The 20,968-nt window shown below is 40.7% G+C and overlaps 1 protein-coding gene across 4 annotated transcripts in view; it reads right to left on the bottom strand.

Moving 5' to 3' along the window:
• NFIA (nuclear factor I A) overlaps window positions 1-20,968 on the bottom strand; it is a 369,636-nt gene that overhangs the window by 130,607 nt on the left and 218,061 nt on the right. The window lies entirely within an intron of this gene.

The raw sequence follows: 20,968 nt of genomic DNA, 5'->3' as shown, positions 1-20,968 counted from the left end.
AAGTCTAATTTTGTTTTCCAGTGTTTTTCAAATGAAAACTAAACTTTTTAAAACGAGAAAATATTTTGGATAGTACAAAAATGCATACAAAATAAGCAACAGTACCTTTTAAACGTAGACATACCTTTTGAAACGAACCCTCTAGCTGAGCTTCAGCTCCTCACTTCAATTTAAATGGAGAGCCATCAGAGAGCATCATTAAAGAAAGGGTCTTGATTCCTTACAGCTTTAAATCGATGCTAAAAGAGTTCGCCCTTTTAGGCCGAGGAAGGATCGACATGTTTCGCTTTGCTGACTTTGATCACTGAAGCGCTTCATAATACAGGTCATTTCCTTGATTTTAGGGAACAGAACCTTTGTCTGACTCACAGAATGGACTGAGTACATGTTAGACTCAGCTTTCGCTACGCCAGAGCACCCAAGTTCTTGGAATTTCTACAGTGATTCTTACCGGGGTTATCAGCGTTTCGACAGGGACTCCTTTCGATGTTAGAACTGCCTTGTGTTCTCTCTGACAGTTAGCATCCCTAAATGCCCTTGTGACAACCAAAAGTGCCCTCACACATTTTTGAACACCCACCAAGGGGGGCCATAATGTCCCTTGAAACACACTCCCTAGTACGAACACTGTCTTATAGAACCCATTAGGTACTTAATACCATGTAATTCTGCTCACTGCCAAACTGGCTATCATTTCTATGATTAGATTATTATAACTGTTTTAAAATTCTCCTTTATTTTCTCTCATGTCCTCTACCCCTGACCCTTGCCCAAATACCGAGTTGTGATACTATCACTAGAACTTGATTTTTAAAAATTGATTATATGTGAACTACTGTCTGTTTTGTTTTGGATAAGGGGGCTCTCGTTCATATGGTCCATAAATATGAAACATACATTTTGGTCTCTCTGCAAAAGTCTCGATTTCAAATATTGGCTCACTGGCCTGTGTGTGTACATGAACGTACTGGCCTAGCCTCTTCAACTTCCTCTTGTTGCGAGGAGATATGTTCACTGTTAGTAAAGTCCCAGGAATCGCACGCACAGCATTCTTGTGTGCCCTTGATAGTACCATTGTTCTTAAAAGTCCGCAGACTCTATAGAATGTAAAACAACATGTAAAGCTTGAAAACAAATATGCATTCTGTTCTGTGCTGAAAGGATGTAGGGGAATAAGAGACACAGGGCCAAAATGACTCAAGTCACTATTACTAAAACCAAACTAACAACACTCTGAAAGCAGACAGGAAACAAAACTAAGCAACAACAGGCTACATGTTATCAACCAAACAGGAATTCCAATCAGCGCCCTTGTCTCCACCACTTGTTCAGGAGGAGGGCAGCTCCTCTGCCTGTAATTTTTCTCTCTAATCATTCCAATACTTTAATGAACAAATACCTGTGATTTTTCCAAAAGTAAAAGCCAAGGGCAGCTAGCCACTCAGGGCCAGGTTGCACGGAAGTCCTTCTGCTTTGTGAGTACCAGCAGGTAACTGCTTTGCTTAATGTCTATCCCTAACACTAGAAACCTATGGACCCTTCCCAGGTTGTAAGACAATCACAGATCAGGTGGGAACCCTGTGTGTGTGTAAGCATATGGGTACAAATACATATGTGAGTGTTTAATTTAGTTTACACTCTCAAAAACCTGCCCAGAGAAAAGCACTTCCTTGTCAGGTGTGAACTGTCAGGACACTTGAAATAAAATATTTTTCACTAACATAGGCACTTCTGATCTTCAGTGTTGTCATTAGCAACAATGCCCTGAGGGACATGATTTGTGGCTAACTTGAACATGGAGCCCTTCTGGACAAAGCTGGTGAAGCCAACAGCATTCTGCTGTCACTCAGTAAATTGTATAAAAAAGTCAGTAAGCTCGATGGCCAGTTTCTGAGGTCCTAACAACCATTATAAGGGTTAGGAAGAAGCTTAATGAAAGTTTTTTTCAGGTGCTTTAGTTACAAACCTAAATTTTTCTCTACAACCTGATTAGTTCATTTAACAAACATCTACTGATACCGACCTACATGCTCAACAGAGGTAATAAACTTGGAGCAAATAATCAACACGTTCCCTGTCCTCAAGGGCTCACAGTCTAGCAAAAACACCTTTCAAAGGAGAACTAGTGAGAAGACTTGATTCACTACTGCAAGAGTCAATTCAAATGTCACCAACTGATGCAACCTTGGAGCATCACAGGCCTCACTCATAGGCTCAATAACTATTGACAACTGCCTGAGAGAAGAAGAAAGTATAAGTCCAACTTAGGGGGATCCGCAAGGCAACCCCTAAGTGTAGGGAGCCAACGGTCTGTGCAGGGGGCAGGGGAAATGGGAAGTATTATTGCTAGATAAAGGTTTAAAAAGATGACTTAAAAAGGTTTAAAAACGGCCAAAGTTTGGAGAGCTTCAACAAATTTGGACAACATTTTATAAGTAATGATCAGTCTTGAATCATAACTTTAATGTATTACTATTTTTAGGGGGATATTTTCTATAGCTTATTATTTCCTTTTATAAGTCAGACATGCCTCTCATTCAATAACTTTGTGACCTTGAGTATAGTAACTAACCTTTCATTAATTTATCCCACCAAAAAACTTTGTTAAATACTTTTTCTATTTCAGGCACTATAGTGGGCATTGAGGTACAAGTCTTTGACCTTTAGGTACTTGTAGTCTACTTGGGGAAGCAGGCTGACCCAGAGATGATTACAATACACTAGGTTAAGGCCTCTGAGAGCACAGAGGAGGCACTAGACTAGTCTGGCAGGGAAGGCTTCCTGGAAGAGCAGAGATAGCCTACACAGTCCCCAGCCACTAGAAGGATTAGCACTGTAAAGCAGAGGAAAGTGGCACAGTGTCTTTGTGGGTATAAGAATAACAATCGCAGCTTCTGGCCAAGATAGAAGCACAGATAGATAGACTTTGCCTCTTCGCGTAATCAAAAAAAGGACAACCACAAATTTAAAAACAAAAAATAATCAGAACTGCCAGAAATTCAAACTATATGGAAGTCCGACAACCAAGGAGCTAAAGAAGAAACATTCATCCAGACCAGCAGGAGCGACGGAGACAGGCAGTCAGGCAGAGAGGATTCACGGCAAGGCAGCAGCTGGAGGACCGGAGCAGGTGAGGCAGCAGATAGCAGACCGGGCATTTCCACATTTAAGTGTGCATAAACCTAGAGGAACAACTGGGGAGCGAGACAGACCACACGAACTCAGGGTTCCAATGTGGGGAAATAAAGCCTCAAAACCTCTGGCTGTAAAAACCTGTGGGGGTTGTGGCAGTGGTAGAAGTTCCCAGCATCACAGGAGAGTACGTTGGAGTGACCCACAGGGTCCTAGAACATACACAAACCCATGCAGAAGGGTCTAATTTGTTTGTGGGAGCAGAGGAAGTGACTGAAAGCTAGCTGAGATCCAAGCAAGCAACATTGTTCCCTCTCGGACCCCTCCCTCACATACAGTGCCAGAACGCAGCAATGTCGGTTGCCCTACCCTGCTGAATACCTAAGGCTCTGACCCTTACAACATAACAAAAGCATGGAGACAAAAAAATATGGCCCAAGTGAAAGAGAAGATCAAAGCTTCAAAAATAGAACTAAGTGATAATGAGACAGCCAACCTATCAGATGCAGAGCTCAAAACACTGGTAATCTGGATGCTCACAGAAATGGCTGAGTGTGGTCACAGAATAGAGGAAGAAGTAAAGGCTATGCAAAGTGAAATAAATAAAAATATACAGGGAACCAACAGTGAAGGGAAGAAAACTGGGATTCAATCAACGATTTGGAGCAGAAGGAAGAAATAAACATTCAACCAGAACAAAATGAAGAAACAAGAATTCAAAAAAATGAGGAGAGGCTTAGGAACCTCTGGGACAACTTTAAACATTCTAATATCCAAATCATAGGGGTGCCAGAAGGTAAGTGGAAGAGCAAGTAATTGAAAACTTACTTGAAAACATAATGAAGGAGAACTTCCTCAATCTGGCAAATGAAACAGACTTCCAAGAAGTCCAGGAAGCTCAGAGAACCCCAAAGAAGCTGGACCCAAGGAAGCACACACCGAGGTACATCATAATTACATTAGCTAAGATTAAAGATAAGGAGAGACTCTTAAAAGCAGCAAGAGAAAAGAAGTTACCTACAAAGGAGTGCCCATAAGACTATCAGCTCATAGTCTTGCTCAAAGGAAACCTTGCAGGTGAGAAGGGGATAGAAAGGCAAGGACCTACATCCAAGATCGCTCTATCCAGCAAAGTAATCATTTAGAACGGAAGGGCAGAGCAAGTGCTTCCCAGATCAAGTTAGAGGAGTTCATCATCACCAAACCCTTATTATACAAAATGTTAAAGGGACTCATCTAAGAAAAAGAATAACAATTAAGTGACATAGCTAATATTTACTGAGTCCTCACTATGGGCTAGCTACTCAATCTTTACATGCACTATTTTTTAATGATCTTCAAAGGGCTGTGAGGCAGGTATTATGTCCCCATTTTACAGATGAAGCAACTGAGGCACAGAGAGTCTCAGTAATCAAGTCAAGATGATACAGACAGGAATTGGTAGAGCTGGAGTTTCATCTCTAGAAGAACTTATGTTCTTAGCCTTGGTACTATCCCTAACTTCACAGAAAAGAATACATACCCCCAGACTCCCATATACCAACAAAGGGCACAGTAGATGGTGACATGATTATGAGAACTATTATTGTCCTCAATGTATTGAGACAAATCACTGATCCGCAGGGATAACTACAGTAGATTTTATTCCCCCACCAGCTGATGGACACGGAGGATTCTGTCCAAACCGAAACGCCACTTTACAGTCAAAGGGAAATGTCCTCCTGGGACAACCCGGTGGGAGGGTTATTTCTTCTTCCATGTTAGTACCACTAAAACCATGACCTCTCAAAGCGGTTTGTATCCTTTGACACCACTTCCCTCCTCCACCACCCCCATACATATGGTTTTGATCCAGGCTTGCCTGCTACTTAGTTTGCCATATTTTTGTTTTATGTACAAGTTTAAAGCTATACCAACTTAATAGTAGAAGTCGTGACTGAACACTTGAGTGACAGAATTATAAAAAAAGGTTTAATTTTTGGTCCAGTCAATAAAACTCTGTATAGCATAAGTCTCACTGAAAAAAAAAAAGGCCCGATTTGAGATCTTTAGTCAGAATGTTGGAGAGGTCAGGAGTGAAACAAAATGCCACTACGAACTACGATTTGAGAACTCATCTAAGAAAGAACAACCTTGGAACACAGCTGATACCTATGTTTTCATCTGAGAGCCCATCACCAGATGCGACACTGTACTTACACCATCTTGTGCAGACAAAAGATGAGGGAGATTACAAGTCTCTGGTTTGGCCCTGGGCTCACCTCCATCAGTTCTACTTCTTAACACCCAGAGAACAGGCAAATTACGTCCCCACAGTTGTGCTGCACCTGTGGATTATAGGGTGTTTAGTGGCACCATGGCGTCTACCCACTAGATGCCAGGAGCACCCCTGAGCTGTGACAATCAAAAATGGATCCACACATTTATCTGACATGTCTAGGCACCTAAGACTTCAACGGTGATTCCAAAGGCTCTTTACTATGGTTGGAGGCCTTCAAGCATCAGAGACGTGACTGGATTATTTCAGAATACTAAAAAATCTGCCAGTAGTAAATGTTCATAAAATATTCAAGCATTAACAGTTAAGACTGCATAGCCCAGTAATTTGAAGAGAGCTCTGTGTGTTTACTAAGTACACTAATGAACTATTGATGCTACAACATATGCATACTTTGCTTATTAAATGGAATTCAATACACATTAGTTCTTCCTTTACCTTAATTCAATGGTTCTCAGCTGGGGGTGATTTTGCCCCCAGGGGACAATGGGCAACATGTGGATACATTTTCAGTTGCCAGAACTCAGGGGTGCTCCCGGCATCCAGTGGGTAGATGCTATGGTGCCACTAAACATCCTATAATCCACAGGACAGTGACCCAGAGGAAAATGCATCCTGCCCAAACTGTCAATAGTGCTAAAACTGAAAAACAATGACCAAATTCACTCAACTTAGGTTAGCAACACTAACCAAACTACTATTCATTAATTCATCCCACTGAAACTTACTGAGTGCTATACAATTGGTCAGGATTGTGCTTGTGCTGCGGACACAGAGATGAAGACCCGCAGGCACATAACAGTGGCAACATCATTCAGGGGATCACCACTAACATGGAGTCAGGTATGCATCAATACAAAGGACAACGAGAGCATAGAAAAAGTAGCATCTAAGAATATATGGGGTGCCGGGAAGACCTCACAGAGGTAGTCACTTGTGTTGAATCTAGAAGGAGGTATAGTAGATGCAGGGAAAGACAGGAAAAGAGGGAGGAAAGGCAGAAAAGGGAGGGGAAGGAGGAGAGGAAAGAAAGAAAGAGAAAGCAAAGAAAGCAGATGGTACCTTTGGCTTAGGAGGGCTGGAGCCAGGAGCTGGGGATACTGATGCAACTAAGTCTGGCAGGCCTTTTCTTAACACGGACACTATTGATATTTTGAGTAAATGAGTTCATTACTAGGCAGGACTCTCCAAAGCATTACAAGATACTCAGTATCCCTAACTGCCACTTCTTTATTCTCCACACACTGAAGGGCAGTGAGATGCTTCCTCCTGAGGCATTATGACAATGGGGGAAGCCTCTACTTGTCCTCAGCACCCCAAAGCTTCAGGACGACCTTCTGCATTTGAGCATGGTTTAAGTATGTCAGAGCTTCTAAAGAGTATGAAGTTTGCAGTAATGGGATCAGAGACACAGTGAATGGCAGTTCTAAGTGGAAGGAGGTTGAGCCCCCCATGTCCAGCGGTCTTTTCCTACTGCTGCACCCTGGTCTTATCCTCGCTGCAGTAGACTTGCTGAAGTCTGATACCACATCCACACTATCAGCAAATGTGGCCACCAGCCCAGCATACTAAATAGATTTCCAAAACACAGAGAAACACTGAACTGATGAACGTTTCACCTGGCACATCTTGACTGAGCAACTCCAACTGGGTCTTGTTTTGTAAAACACTTCTGTCACTGTAAAACTCTCCACGCATTTAAAACAAATGGGTTCAAAAACTGACGTCCACTTTATCAAAAAGTAAAATGGAAGCAATTGCTTCTCTTCAGGCAATCATTTTATAAAATAGAGAAGAAGGGACTATCCACCTAAATTCCTATACTTTTGAGGTCTTCTTTCATTCCTTCAACTGAAAAGGGCTCATTACTGAGCCTTTAACACATATAAACCTCCATGTGAATTTTCATGCTTTTCTCTCTCACAGTTGAAAGCAAGAGAAAAAACGGAGGAAGAAGAGAGAGAACACGCCCAGCAACATGAGTTTTAAGGAAGAATCATAGACAGATATGTGGGTCTGAGACCTTTTTGGGTTGTGGTGAGGAACTCACTTTTGCCCAAAATAAAAGACAGTGAGAACCACCACTATTGAAGAAGGGATCAAGGTGCCAAGATTCACAGGGTGACATGCTGGGGACATAAATTAGTGGTGTTGTAGTATTCAGTCCTGACAGTCCCCCTCAAAGGGCTGTTTGGCAATGGGCTCCATGTAATCACCATGCTGTACAGAGTATTCAATCTCAGATGAAAGCAGTAAAGTCCTTTAAGAAAAATTATAGGAAGGAAGAGGGAGATGTAGAAAACTTTATAGATTGTTCACAAAGAGATAATGAATGTTTGTTTTTTTATCTCTTCTGATGATTGTACAAATGGAAAATGGTTTCATGAATTACTAACCAATGGGATGGATTTCTTATGGCCCTTGCAGACATGCTGGGTTTGAGAAGCTTTAGCATCAACATGGATTTTCATTCATTCAGAATAATTAGGTGTGTGTCCTACTCGGAACACAGCAGTGTTACATTCCACCAGGACTCCTGAATCCAACAATACCAACAACAATAACAACAGCAGGAATGCTAACAATGATGACCTTTTAAGGAAGACTTACTAGCTACGTGACACTGAAGGATACAAAAAAATCTGAGTTGAGTGTTGACTTCTTTGCTTCCTAACTGAAGAAACTAAGACAGAAAGTTTAAACGATTTGCTTGAGGTCACACCATGAGTCAAGCACAAAGCCAGGATGTAAACGTAAATGACTCCGCGACCATCTTCTTCCCTCGGGGCCCCTACCTCACTCTGCCACAGACGGCCTCTGTGCTATAACTTACTGCCATCGGCAGCTCACTGCTATAAGACTGCTCTATTTTACATACGGCACTTAAAGCATAAACTCAGATTATACATGCCTAGGGGGAAAATCTCATCATATTCATTTTATAAATGAATCTTTGCTCTTTCCTATTGTGTAACATTCAATGAGGCCTCAAATAATTTTTATTATCAGTGATGATGATGCCCCATAGATTGTTTCTATGTATTTAATCCTTTGACTGAAGCCTGAAATGGTAAAAGCATGGGAAACTGCATTTGTGGTTTTGTTAAAGATCATCACTACCACCTGCTTTCTACCATTACCAGAAAGAAATGTAACTTCCTTCATCTCTGTCCTCCTCTGTAACATTCATATAAAGATAACCTGGCTGCTACTGCATTTTTCCAGCTTAAAAATTTAAAGCCAATAAATTTCAAGTATCACCAGGTTATTCCACTAGACTTGTCCTTCATCCAGTTCAGCTACAGAAGGGGATAATAATCTGTCATAAAGGTAAATTCATTACCACGAGATAATATCATCATAGTCCTATGGCCCATTTTCACAGCAAGGCAGGCGCTTTCTGTGATGTGGTATCTCAGTTCTCCAGGGAGCAGTTTAAAGCTGACATAATAATAATAACAACAACAACTTACACTTATAGGGAGGACAAGCCTGCCTATATTTTCTAGCTCTTGACAAAGAATAGCTCCCAGTTCTATTTCAGATGCATCAGTTATCACCACAAAAGGCTCTGGAAAATCTGGAGTCTTTAAAAGATGTCTGCAAATGGATCTGCTAGAGGTTCATAAAAGTTTCCCTATCACAAACAGGTGACTCAGTTGCCAACTTCATTGAGCTGGTGAAACACTCCCAGTGGTATTACTTTAGAGCAACTTAATAAAAACACAGAAAGAAAACCCTATCACACTCGAATACCGGAAGTGATTTTTTTATGGATTAATTGTTGATTCACCTGATCATTCAGGTGACTGATTTTAATTTTGATTAAAAAAACCACATTTTCTAGTGTGAGACAGTGATACAGTTATTGTAGAAGGAATCAATCCTTTCGTGTTCATGCCACCCTGCCAGAGATTTTTTTCTAAAGATACTGTTTTAGTCTAAAATGGGATATCTGTTCTCCATTAATCAATGGAATACTTTCTGAGCTCCTTCTGTGTGTGCAGTGCTGGGTTAGATGTGGTAGACAAAGGCAAGATGAATTAGAGAAGGACAACCCCCAGGAGACACACGAGTGCAGGGCGGATCCCGAACTTCGGCACAGGATGCTCCTCCCTACACCCTAAGAGCTTTGTACACCTGGAACCTTGATGAGATGGGACAGACAAGCTTTGGCAGCCGTGGACTTGCTGCTCTATGGAGTAACTCCTCCAGGACTTCCAGGCCAAAAGGTAGGCCCCCCCACCTCTTTCTGAGGTAGGGTAGTACCCGTGAAGAACCTCCACCAAAGAGGTGATCCAGAGGCTAATATCATCATTTGGTAAACCACTAATCAATAAAGGTAGGTGGTAAAGAAGGGGTGGGTGAGAGGAAGCATTCTAGGTACAACAGCTGAGGGAAAAGGGAAGTCATGCACCAAGTCCTATAGTTTCTATCCGAGGGTAGTCCCAGGGTTTGAGAGTGATAGGTGAGATGGCCAAAAGGCAGGCAGGCAGAGAGCAGAAAAGTAAGAGAAGCAGAAAGGCTGAAAAATGAGTCCCTGAAAACCAGCAGGAGACAGCCTCTTACTGATAGAAAGGGAGCCTCACAGTCTTCAACTGCTCCAGGGAACTAATACTGCCCATCCAAAGAGTAAATAGGAGAGCAGGTCCTGAAAGAGATAGTGATTGTCCTTCGTTTCCATCCCATCAGGGGAGCAGGTCTCCCAGGGTTTGGCCCCCGGATGAGCCGAGGAAGAAATCCTGGTCTTCAACTGCTTACACAGGGACTTGTGAAAACCGTCTGTGCTCTCAGATGATCTGCCTGAAAGGTCTGCATGTATATCAAATTTCACGAGTCTACATGTCACAGACACTAGAGTGGAGTAGAGTCTGCAGGGTCTAACTTGCAACCTCTCTGATACTTGACTTGCTGTTTTCTGCTGCTCCTCAAAAATGCAGAGATTTTGGCAGGGCCAGCCAGTGGCTCTCTGTGTGTCATGGAGGCCCCAGGAGGTATGTCTGCCCTGATGCCTGTCGGGGCTCAGCAATGGGTCAGCACAAGGTTATCCTCTGCCCTGCTAACCAGTTCCGAGAACTTCTGGTTTTCCCCACCCTGCCACTCTTTCTCATTCCCTCCTTCTTTTCATGTTGCCTCTGGCTCTCTCTCTTAATATCTCTCCTTCCCATTCTCTACCATGTTTCCATTATCTACCTGCCTTCTTCCCCCCACCCCCCACTATTTCAAAGAGGTTACTGTGCTTCACTGTCTGACAACTGCCCCCCCATGCATTTTAACCACAGAATTTCCACTCTTTTCCCCGAACTTTACACTATGCTTTTTTTTTTTTTTGCATACAGTGGAAACTTTGGTAAAAAACTAGGAAGTGCCAGATTTGAAAAGTCCATAAAAATCTACTTAAACTTCACTGCAGTAATAATGACAATCAAAACTAACATTTGATTTATATCCTTACTTACTCCTGCTGTGAGGCAAACACTAACATGATTCCCCTTTTCAGATGAGATTAATAGATGTGGGCAAAGTTGCACGGTTATTAGTTGGAAGCTGGAGTCTCCAAGTCAGTTTTACTGTCTTTTCCCTCACTTCTATCCTTGTTTTGTATATCAGGAAGGAAGCAAAGGTGGTGCTGCATTTCAGTTCTCTTTTTCCTCATTTATTCATCATAGGTTTGAGTGTCTCAGGGAAGATTTATATGCATTACAAACAATATTTCCTAGAATGTGGGGAACTTTCATCTCTCCAACCCTACCAAGGAGCAGTTCATAGACAAAGTGGCAGGAATCTGAAGGTCAACACTGGCTTCTCTCCAATAGATTATCCTCATTGGCAAACTCACTGCCTCCCCAAGATCACTCCACAAAGTCCCGTGTTCCTAGGCAGATCCTTGCAGTCCTATTAGAAATGTATCTCAACTCTGTACTCCTAATATTTTCCATCCTTTGCACAAACTTGTAGACTAGTAATTCTTTGAAAGGGAATTTATACATTTATTCAAGCTGAAGATTCAACCAAAGGAATGTTTTAGTTAAACATAACTAACACTTAGTATGCTTTTGCTTTAAAGGCCAACCTCAAATAAACTCAGAGTAGAGATCACACAGATTAACTACACCACCAAGATCTCGTATCTGGATTACTGCAGTAGTGCCCTAAAGTGTTTTCATTCTTCTACCCTTATCTCCCACAGTCTACTCTCAATGGCATGAGCACCTGTCTCTCCTGTGTTCAAATCCTGCCAATGGCATCCATGCTATTGACAGGGAGTCAGAAGCTTACGACAGCCTCAGTGGATCTCCAAGTATCATCCCTGGACCAGCACCATCAACGTCACTTGCAACCTTGTTAGAAATGCAAACCTCTGAATCGGAAACTCCAGGGAAGAGTGCCCACCAATGTATGCTTTGATGTCTTCCAAGTGATTGTGATGCTGCTAAAGTGTGACATGTGCTGCCCCTCCTTCCCAACTTTTTACCTGAGTCCCTCTCCTCCTTACTCACCTCTTCCCATCTACACTTGTCTTCCCCAGATATCCGCATGCTCCACTCCCTCACCTGCTTCAGGTCTTTGTTCACATGTCGCCTTCTCAGGAATGTATCTGTGGCGATCTTCTTTAAAGCACACACTACTCCTGACTCACTCTGCTGCTTCCTCTTAATTTTTTCTCTTCTACTCACCATCTGGATAGATTTTTCTGACTTTTATTTTAACTCTCTGTCTCCATCAACTACATCGTAGCCTCCTTGGGGGGCAGGGGTTTGGGGGGCTTCATTTGCTGTGTCCTGTGTAACGGGAAAGGTACTGGACACACAGGAGGCCCTCGGTAAAGACTTGTTGAATGCTGAGGGAAGGAGTGATTACACTCTGCTACTCAGTACTTTGAAACTTGCACAATGTATTTAGCCTCTCTGGGCCTCAGTTTCCTCATCAATAAAAAGAGGATTAAGTTGGATGAAAAGCCTACCTGGGTGCTCGGCTCATTTTAGTCATTCAATAACAGTAGCAGTTGTGATCATCAGAATATGGGAGAAAACCCAAACTTATTTCAATATCATTAGAACCAAATGAAAACCAATGGTTTGAACTTTTTAAAGCATTTGGAGAGCATTTGAGGGGGGGTTGCAGGGGTAGGACAAGCTAAAGATGCTGTATCTTTAGTATCTTTACTAAATACATTCCCTTTTCTAGGATCAGGTCGTTGGGAAAAGGAATAATCTTCCTACGCTGAAATTGTTTTCCCCAAAGGCAGCATTTTGATGAATTAAGAACAAAGGAATTATAAACATACAATTTAATTACCCTTCAAACACAAAATACATACTGAATAGAAAACACATTGAAAACCTAGATTTGTTTGTGGATGTTTTTTTCCAAAATATTGCAATAAATTGTTTGGGAACATCTAATAAAACTAATATGCAGCTGGATTTTCCTGCCCCCAAACTAATTTGTGCTGATTACAAGATAGGTCACAAGGTCTGCATGCTTTATTTTTGATGCATTCATTATAATTGTTACTATGGACGAAGACTAAACACAAAAAATAAAACATCCTGTTGGGGAATGATCTACCCAACACACGCCACATGTTTTCTCTTCCATCATTAGTCTAAGGGGGATTTCCACAAAAACAAGATTCTTAGAAACTAAGCTTTCACTCATCAGTGCTGCTATTCCCACTTAGTCACTGTCCTGGGACCTCCCAGTTGCTCTCTGATGGAATAAATCTGAAGTTACACACTGAAAAAATAGCTGTAACTAGGAACTAGGTCTTAGGAGAACAAACCACCCCTTTCTTACTGTTATGGTTAACAATATAATATCATGGCACACACTGTTATGATAAATTATTATTATAATAAGAGTTCATTGACATTACCACATTCCACAGGTTTCTGCTGTGAGCAAAGACTATTCTAGAGTTCCCATCCCCTATGTCTAAAACTAGGTGAGGATACAGGTACCAGGCCACACCTCTCTGCAATAAATGAACAGGTCGAAAGCAAAACTAATCACTTCAGTTGTCAAGACACATACTTTCAAGGGTACCACTTTATCTCATGAGTAAATAACCCCTTTGGGTCTAAAAGCAAGAGTAGCGTGTCCCTGTAATATTGTAAACGGGAGAGTTCCCTCTCAAAGGACTGCTACGATGACACACTCAAAAGGTCACCAGGCTAACAGAGACTGAGCCCTGCCCACCAGCACCTTAGGAGGCAGACTTGGTGTTTGCTTTGGAGACCACATGGATACTACAGAAACTACCCTTTCACTCCTTTTGAAAAACCCAATGTTTTTTCCACTCCGAGAAAGGGAAAGTGCTTTCAGACAAGAACCTGATAGCAATCATTTCAATTTGGAGAAGAATTAAATCAGCATGTTCTCTCTCTCTCTATCTCAAAACTCTGTATTCTAAATCTTATTTCTCTTTATCCAGCAATAGACTTTATCCACTGCTAAAGGAATCTTCAAGCAACTGGGTTGATAATTAAGAGGAAGTTTTTAAATACCTATATAAACAGCCACAAGGGCAAATACTTGTTCTCCCCATGTCCCGGAAGTATAGTCTTATGAAGCCGCAATTTGTACTTTATGAGGCTAATCTGCTTGTTTATTCTGTAAAATATATGGATCCAGTCTTTAAGCAAAACAAATCAATGGGAATTGTTTATGGCCCAGCTTTAATCAAAAGTCTGGCTGTGAGAAATATTTAAAATCACATGTAGACAATGAGATCTACCTAATTCTACAGGTTCTGTAAAGATCATGATGTAAATTTCCCTACCTTTCAAACATTTCCTGGTGGATTAGAAGCCAGTTACTGTCCTGGATCGTTCAGGACTGGTTTCACTGTGTTACACATTTGCATTAGGTTCCCACCCTCTGGCTAGTGGAAAAACCAGAAAGAAGCCATCTAGCCATCCTCTCCATGGCATCTCCTTCAATACCACTGGATGCCGCTACCACCTTCAGGGTCCACCTGTTAAAGTTTTACATGAAAAAGTATCAGAACTGAGTGCCAGGAAAAGATTTCTTCCATTGAGGAACTGGTATGTAGTATCTCGTAAGTCACGAGAATCATATAGTTAATCATGTAAATTTCTTTTTTTTTTGGCTGCCAGGAAATTCAGAACCAAACTTATATCTCAATGTTATTAACTATGTTAAACAACATGGTAGAATTTTTGTTCAATTTTTTTCTGATATTACTGTTCTATTTTAATTTATATATTTCCCAATTCTCACTTTTCACTTGTTTATATGTTTCATTTTACTGTACTAAATCTTTGCAAGCCATCAATCATTATAAAATGGAGGTTTATATGTATACAAATTATATACAAATAAACTGTACATGCATATGTAAGTTTGGTAATCAGAATGATTACAGATGTTATAGTATATATATGTATATGAGGAGTAATTTACATTAAACAGAATACAATTGGTCATACTACTTATTCATTATAGAGAGCTTTTTTAATAGTGCAAAAAATCTTTGTGAGCTGTCTACCAATACACAGGAAGACCTTATATCACACTTAATGACATTTTCTATAATATTACTTTACCTAATACAAATGAGGATGCAGAGTTTGGGAATCCTATTTCTAAAAGGACTTATTCTCAAAAGTTTCAGACAGGTGTCAGTTTTTACAAATTCAGTATGCTCATCACTTAGCCCCCCGCAAAGCGGCTAGTGGTCTGCTGGAGCACCGTGTCACTGCACTAAGAAAAGCTGCAAGGGACCCTGTGCAGTAACACATAGAAACATGTTTTGTGAAACTCCACGGTATAATACAAATGTTAGCTATTATTGCTACTGCCCAAAGCATATAAAATATGACCATCCGAGATGAACTCTCATTCATCTGCTAAACCTGGTAGTGACTGTGAAGATAGGCACAGTAAATGAGAAAAATGCTTTTTAAAAAAGGCATCCTTAGTTCACATGCAGGCTGAGAGGACAGGGCCTTCCCCTGGATTTCCAGAGACACTTACTGGTACTCTGAAAAATAAGGATATCCCCAAGAACCCTCAAATATTTGAAACTCTCTGGTCTCACGAGAGAGGGACTCGCTACCTAATTTAAAAATATTCTTCATATGAAACAAAAGTAAAAACCTAGGAGATGAAGAATATTCTCAGTGAAGTTATTTGCCTGTTTGTTCCTTTCTTCTGGTTATTAAACACAACCAAAGTGTTGACTAATAATCCAGGAAGCAGCGAACTAAGACATTAACCAGCTTGGTTCCAAACTAAAAGGAGGTTAAAAACACAGCATTGTAATACAAACACAGCTTATAAGTACAGCATGTGTACCTACTGTTCTACCATTTAAACTTGGAAGAGCTGTACAAACAAGTCTATCTTGAGGAAACAGACTGGGTAATTTTCCATTTGGACTGTTTGAGATTTCACCAGGCGCTTCAAACTTGCAGAAGTCTATGTTGCCAGACATTTGCTTCAAATTCGTTATCTATAGTTCTCCCCATTAAGATTTCCCTTTAACGAGAATGCTTTTTTTAAAGGTTGTTCTTTCGGTGAAAACTTTTCTTCTACAGAGCTACAGATTAAATTAAAAAGAAAAATTAAAGAGACAGTGGCCCCATTTGGGAACCTAAATTAAAACTCTCTTTTCCATAACCTGTGTCAGACCCTCATCAAGCTGTTAAATGCTGTGTCTTTTCAAAGTTCAGAGGAGAGCTGAAAAGATCAACAAGGAAGGTGAAATACTGATCAATGAAAAAATCAAGATGCAAAATTGCTATAACAAATGTTAATAGTGGTGTGAGAGATCTTTACAGCCTTTTGGTACAGGATGGGAATCTGCAAAAGAGGAAAACTTCAGCACTTAGAACCTAACTAGAGAAGACCATCTTTTCTTTGCTTCTATAAATTCACTGGAACAAGTGTCAAGCAATAGAAAATAACTGTGTTACATAGTTAGTTTAGACGTGAATGAAAGTGCAATTTCATAAGCTTCAGGTCTCAAGATTTTCAAAGTATCTGTTCTGCAAATGCAAGTAAGCAGTCTTTTGGAGTCATTTTTATTGCAAAGGAAATAAGCAATATCCTATTTGCAAATAAGTGAACCACTTGAAACAGTGTGTGGTAAGTCATCGATAATTAAAATAAAGTCCAGTTTACTTAGGAAAAGCAATATGGTAACAAAATATCATTTAAAATGAGCAGTGTCCATTTCTTGAGCACTATGCAAAACACTTTTTATGCACTACCTCATTTAAGACTTCTAACGGCCACGAGGTAGGTACTATTATTTTCTCCAATGTACAGAAAAGTAAGTCAAGGCTCAGAGGGGAACAATTACTTACCCAAGATTATAGCTAGTTAATGGCTAAGCTGAGCATGGAACCCAGTTTTCTGGGTTCCAAATTCAATGCCTATTCCACCACTCTTTGAAGGATGGGGTGGGGTTAGGAGAAATTCTGATGATTCTGAGTCTACCAACACATGTGAAGTGATAGCATTTTCACTGCGAGGAGAGAAAGGAAGGCTAAGACATGAATGCCATACTTATAGATACTATGCCTTCCTGCCATCCCTCGTTTTACCTTGCACAAGTCATATCAGATGACTTCATTATTTTCCAAGTTCACCATAAACTTTCAGAACACACAGTGCCTTTGGTGGCTATTTCATTGACTTTGAACATGCTTCCTCCTCTGGGTAAAATCTAACTTTCCACTCCCTGTCTCTATAAAGTCTGAATCAAAGCACCCCCTTTCTGCATTCTCAGAGTGCTTTGTTTCACGATTAGAGCACTTAGCAGATTGACCTTACATCATCGTTAGGAGCGCACATGTCTATCACCGGCAGAAAAAGGCATGTCTCTTAAAGGAGTGCACCCAAAACATCGTTATATCATCCATGCATCTTCAACAGCACCATAAACACAGCAGGCTCTCAATAAATGTTTCATGTGTAGTTAAAATAAGAAATTTAGGTACAACTACTACAACATTTACATCAAAGAAAGGACTAGTCCCAAAGGAACTAGGGAGTACTTTTGCTAACTGTTTGGTTTTTAAGGACTTTTTTCATATAGCCTATCACATTCCAAAAAGCAATGGGGCTACTTTTTTTTTATTAGGAACCAGTGGTTTAAGTAATGTAACCTGTGGATCAGCTTGAATTGATGGAGCTGATCGAAAGACAATCACACTCAGCATCACTGAGGTTAATGGCATTGCTTCTTATAGAGGAAATATAAAAGTAGGAGACGGGGAAGAAACCAATAAAAACATTTACACTCTCCCTTAATAGTATGCAGAGTAGAACCCACTGAAATGACTACCAACTAATGAAAACATCTTGAAAAGAGCGTGATTTTTTTTTACAGAAACCTTTTATCTAGGTCCTATATTTATAGAGCAAACCTTTTAAATGAATACAGGGTACAAAAAGAATTAGACTAGTGATTGTTGTGAGTCATTGTGGTTCATATAACTTTCATCAGGCTGGTGAAATGAATGAACCATTTAACAAAGGAGGCTCTTCTCCACCAGTCTGTGTCCTATTTGTCAGATTGTAACTAGGAACCTCCTCAGTAGGTACTACCAAGTGAAAAAAAATGGTCTTGGGGATGACTACACCTTGCTTGTTCTGTGGCAGCTCTATATGGACAGAGTCAAAGACTTTTCTGAAAAGGGGGGAGATGAAAGAATTTGGTTCAACCAGAAAAATGCCTGAACAGGCAAATACACCATAACCCTCCCAATATATACCGGAGGTTTTCTTTCTGTTAAATGTATTATTTTCTTTTTTCACATGAGCTTTGATGCCTTGAAAACACAAGTGTTTGGTGAGCAGGGATTATGAGTGAGTAGAAATGGAGACTCAAAAGCAGAGATAGAAGTTGGAACCAAAAGGTGTTCAAAACTTCTTTCCAAAGTCTGAAAGATAATTTGTCAGGGAATTTAAATTCTGTGCTTGACAGATCTTGCAGACTAGTGGCTTAAGAAAGAGGACACTAGTATTTCCTTTTAAGACCACTAAATACACATAAGAATTACTGGAAACAACTGTACCCTGATGGCACTCACCATCCAGTGAAATCTACCTATTTGCCAAACCAACAAGCACATGGGATTAGAGCCTATTTTATACCTGACTTGAATGTCCCCCAAAAAGAAAAGGTTAGTGTTGGTGACGTGGGGAAGGGTGATAGGTGAAAATGGAGACAACTGTACTTGAACAATAATAAAAAGAAAGAGAAAAGAAGAAGAAAAGAGAAAAAGGAAAAGAAAAAGAAGTTTATGTAGAGGCCAACTAAAACTGGATCTAAACGTCATGTAGTAAATACACTCAGTGCAACTAAGAAGAGAGTCTGGGGATTCAGGGAGTTTAAGAATGAACACACCTGAGTCGATTTGAGTCAAACATGGATATACTTACATGGTCTAAAGATTCCTGCTGGAACATCATTATTAGAAATTGGGGGTTTCACATATTTATTTGTTTGGGCTGTTTGAGGTCATATTAGGTGCTTACATTAAAAAATTATCTTTGAAAACTGAATTTCAGTGTAGTTCAGAACAGTGGTGTCATGGTGAACACAGAATGGCTTTCAGGGTCCTCAGGACTCTGCAGACACGGGCGTGAAGGTGTGTGGCAATGGCGAAACCTGCTGCCCACTGGAGGGGGCATCTGGTCCCCGTGCAACAGCTTTGTACCACATTCACTTGAAAATGAGCACTGCTGGGTTGACAGGAGGGGAAATGTGGAGTGCACTCATTGGTCTCCTAGCATTTTTCAGGAAACAGGAAGGGCAATGAAGGACTTCCTGATGTCATTATTATGTTAATTTCATATATGGCGTGATTGCCTATAAAGTGTTTTCAGATACATTATCTCTTCATATCTGTATTATATCCTTGAGGACGAAGACCCATTTCATAGGTGGGGAAGCTGAGGCACAGAGGGTAAGTACCTTCCCCATGGTTAGTTACAGCTGGTAAGTGGGGAAGTCTTAGAAGCATTTCATAGCCAGGCAAATGACAAAGTCAAGGCCCTGGCTCAGGTGTCCCCATTCTTCTCATACCCATTCCCCTGTTAAAGCTCAAATTAGAGGACTACACTCTTCCTTTCAAAAAAGTTTCCTCCAATAAGAAAATTATCAAACTCATCACTTCTTCAAATTTTATCCATGTTCTTCATCCTATAAGGTCATGAAAAAGAAGAGTGAACAAGACATCATGTCTTATATTTATGCTTCTCCAGAAAGTATGCTAATATACTTGTTAAAATCACATGAGCTAGCCTTTCTTTTCAAATATATACTTGCTTAAACACTAATACAGACCCTGCTTCTATTTTATTCTTGTTTTCTTTTGCTCTGTCAACCTCTCACAGCACAAAGATCCTTTATGTCAGCTTTGCCATGTCACACGTATTTATGTCCCACTCTGACTAGTTACACCCAGCTCAGCCCCTATAAAGTTTTCTGTTGGAAAGTTGATGGCATTGGGCAGATGAGGACAGTGGTGAAAGGGGAGACCATCTAATGTCAAACCTGAAATCATGTGAGTCCCAGCCAAGTCCCAGGGAGAACCCTTCCTCCCTGACAGGCAGCACACTTTGCATGCCTTGCCACAAAACCATCTGCTGTGTCTGCGGCCTGCAGGCCTCCAGGTGTCCGATGCACTTGCCACAAGCTGCAAGCTGCTCACCTGGCCATCTAAGCACTGACTATAGGGGAAGATGCACTTGGGGACTACACACTCTATGCAGAGGTCCACTGAACACTGACAACGTCATGTGTAACCTCACCAACAGCAGACTTTTATAAGGAGGTCACATCACATCAGACAACAGGGACATCATAAGGCATGAGACAGCCATTCGGTTCGGCATTTATAATGGATGTTGATCGACAACCTCTACATGGGAGTCCTGTGCAAAGGAGGAAATGGTGAGTGACAAAGGACAAACAGTCCTTGCCTTCATGGAGCTTACAATCCACTTTGTACTAAAGTTGGCCTTTGCTGACACTATCTAGAGAATCACACAAATCAGTGTAATATTTAAAATGTGATCATTTGATTCAAATTCTAAACAGATGACTTTCAATTAAACTGTACAACTTGTTGGCAAATTAAGAGGATGATTTCAATAGGCTTTCATATACCTTTTTGATTTCAGTTTAGTTTTTGGGAGAAGCAGTAAGACTAAGAAAAGCAAAGTAAGAAAGAACGCTGGACACGGGACTGATTTCAAGGGCCCAGCTATACCTCTGCTCCGTGTGCTCTCTGAGACATGCCACTTCACTCCTCTGGGCTTTAGCATCCTGTAACTAATGCCTGGACAGTGTCTGGCACACAGCAGAGATTTTTAAGTAAGTATTGGTTGAATAAGTAAATGTCATATGTGAAGATTTAGGGTGAATATTTCTGTAGTTTGCAATAAATATTAGGAGGCTGGAGTTAGAGTCAGGTAACACAGATTCATGTAACATGCTTAAGCACCAAATAAAATAGTGTCAAAGTGGCTCAGTGGCCAGCAGGAAAATGTAGAACTGTGACTGTTTGTTACACT

The sequence above is a fragment of the Artibeus jamaicensis genome, unplaced genomic scaffold (assembly GCF_021234435.1).
Source record: "Artibeus jamaicensis isolate MK-2021 breed Jamaican fruit bat unplaced genomic scaffold, CSHL_Jam_final scaffold_1019, whole genome shotgun sequence".
In the NCBI taxonomy this organism is placed as follows: Eukaryota; Metazoa; Chordata; class Mammalia; order Chiroptera; family Phyllostomidae; genus Artibeus; species Artibeus jamaicensis.
The sequence above is the reverse complement of the archived record's forward strand: the minus strand, read 5'-3'. Positions and strand labels throughout refer to the sequence as shown.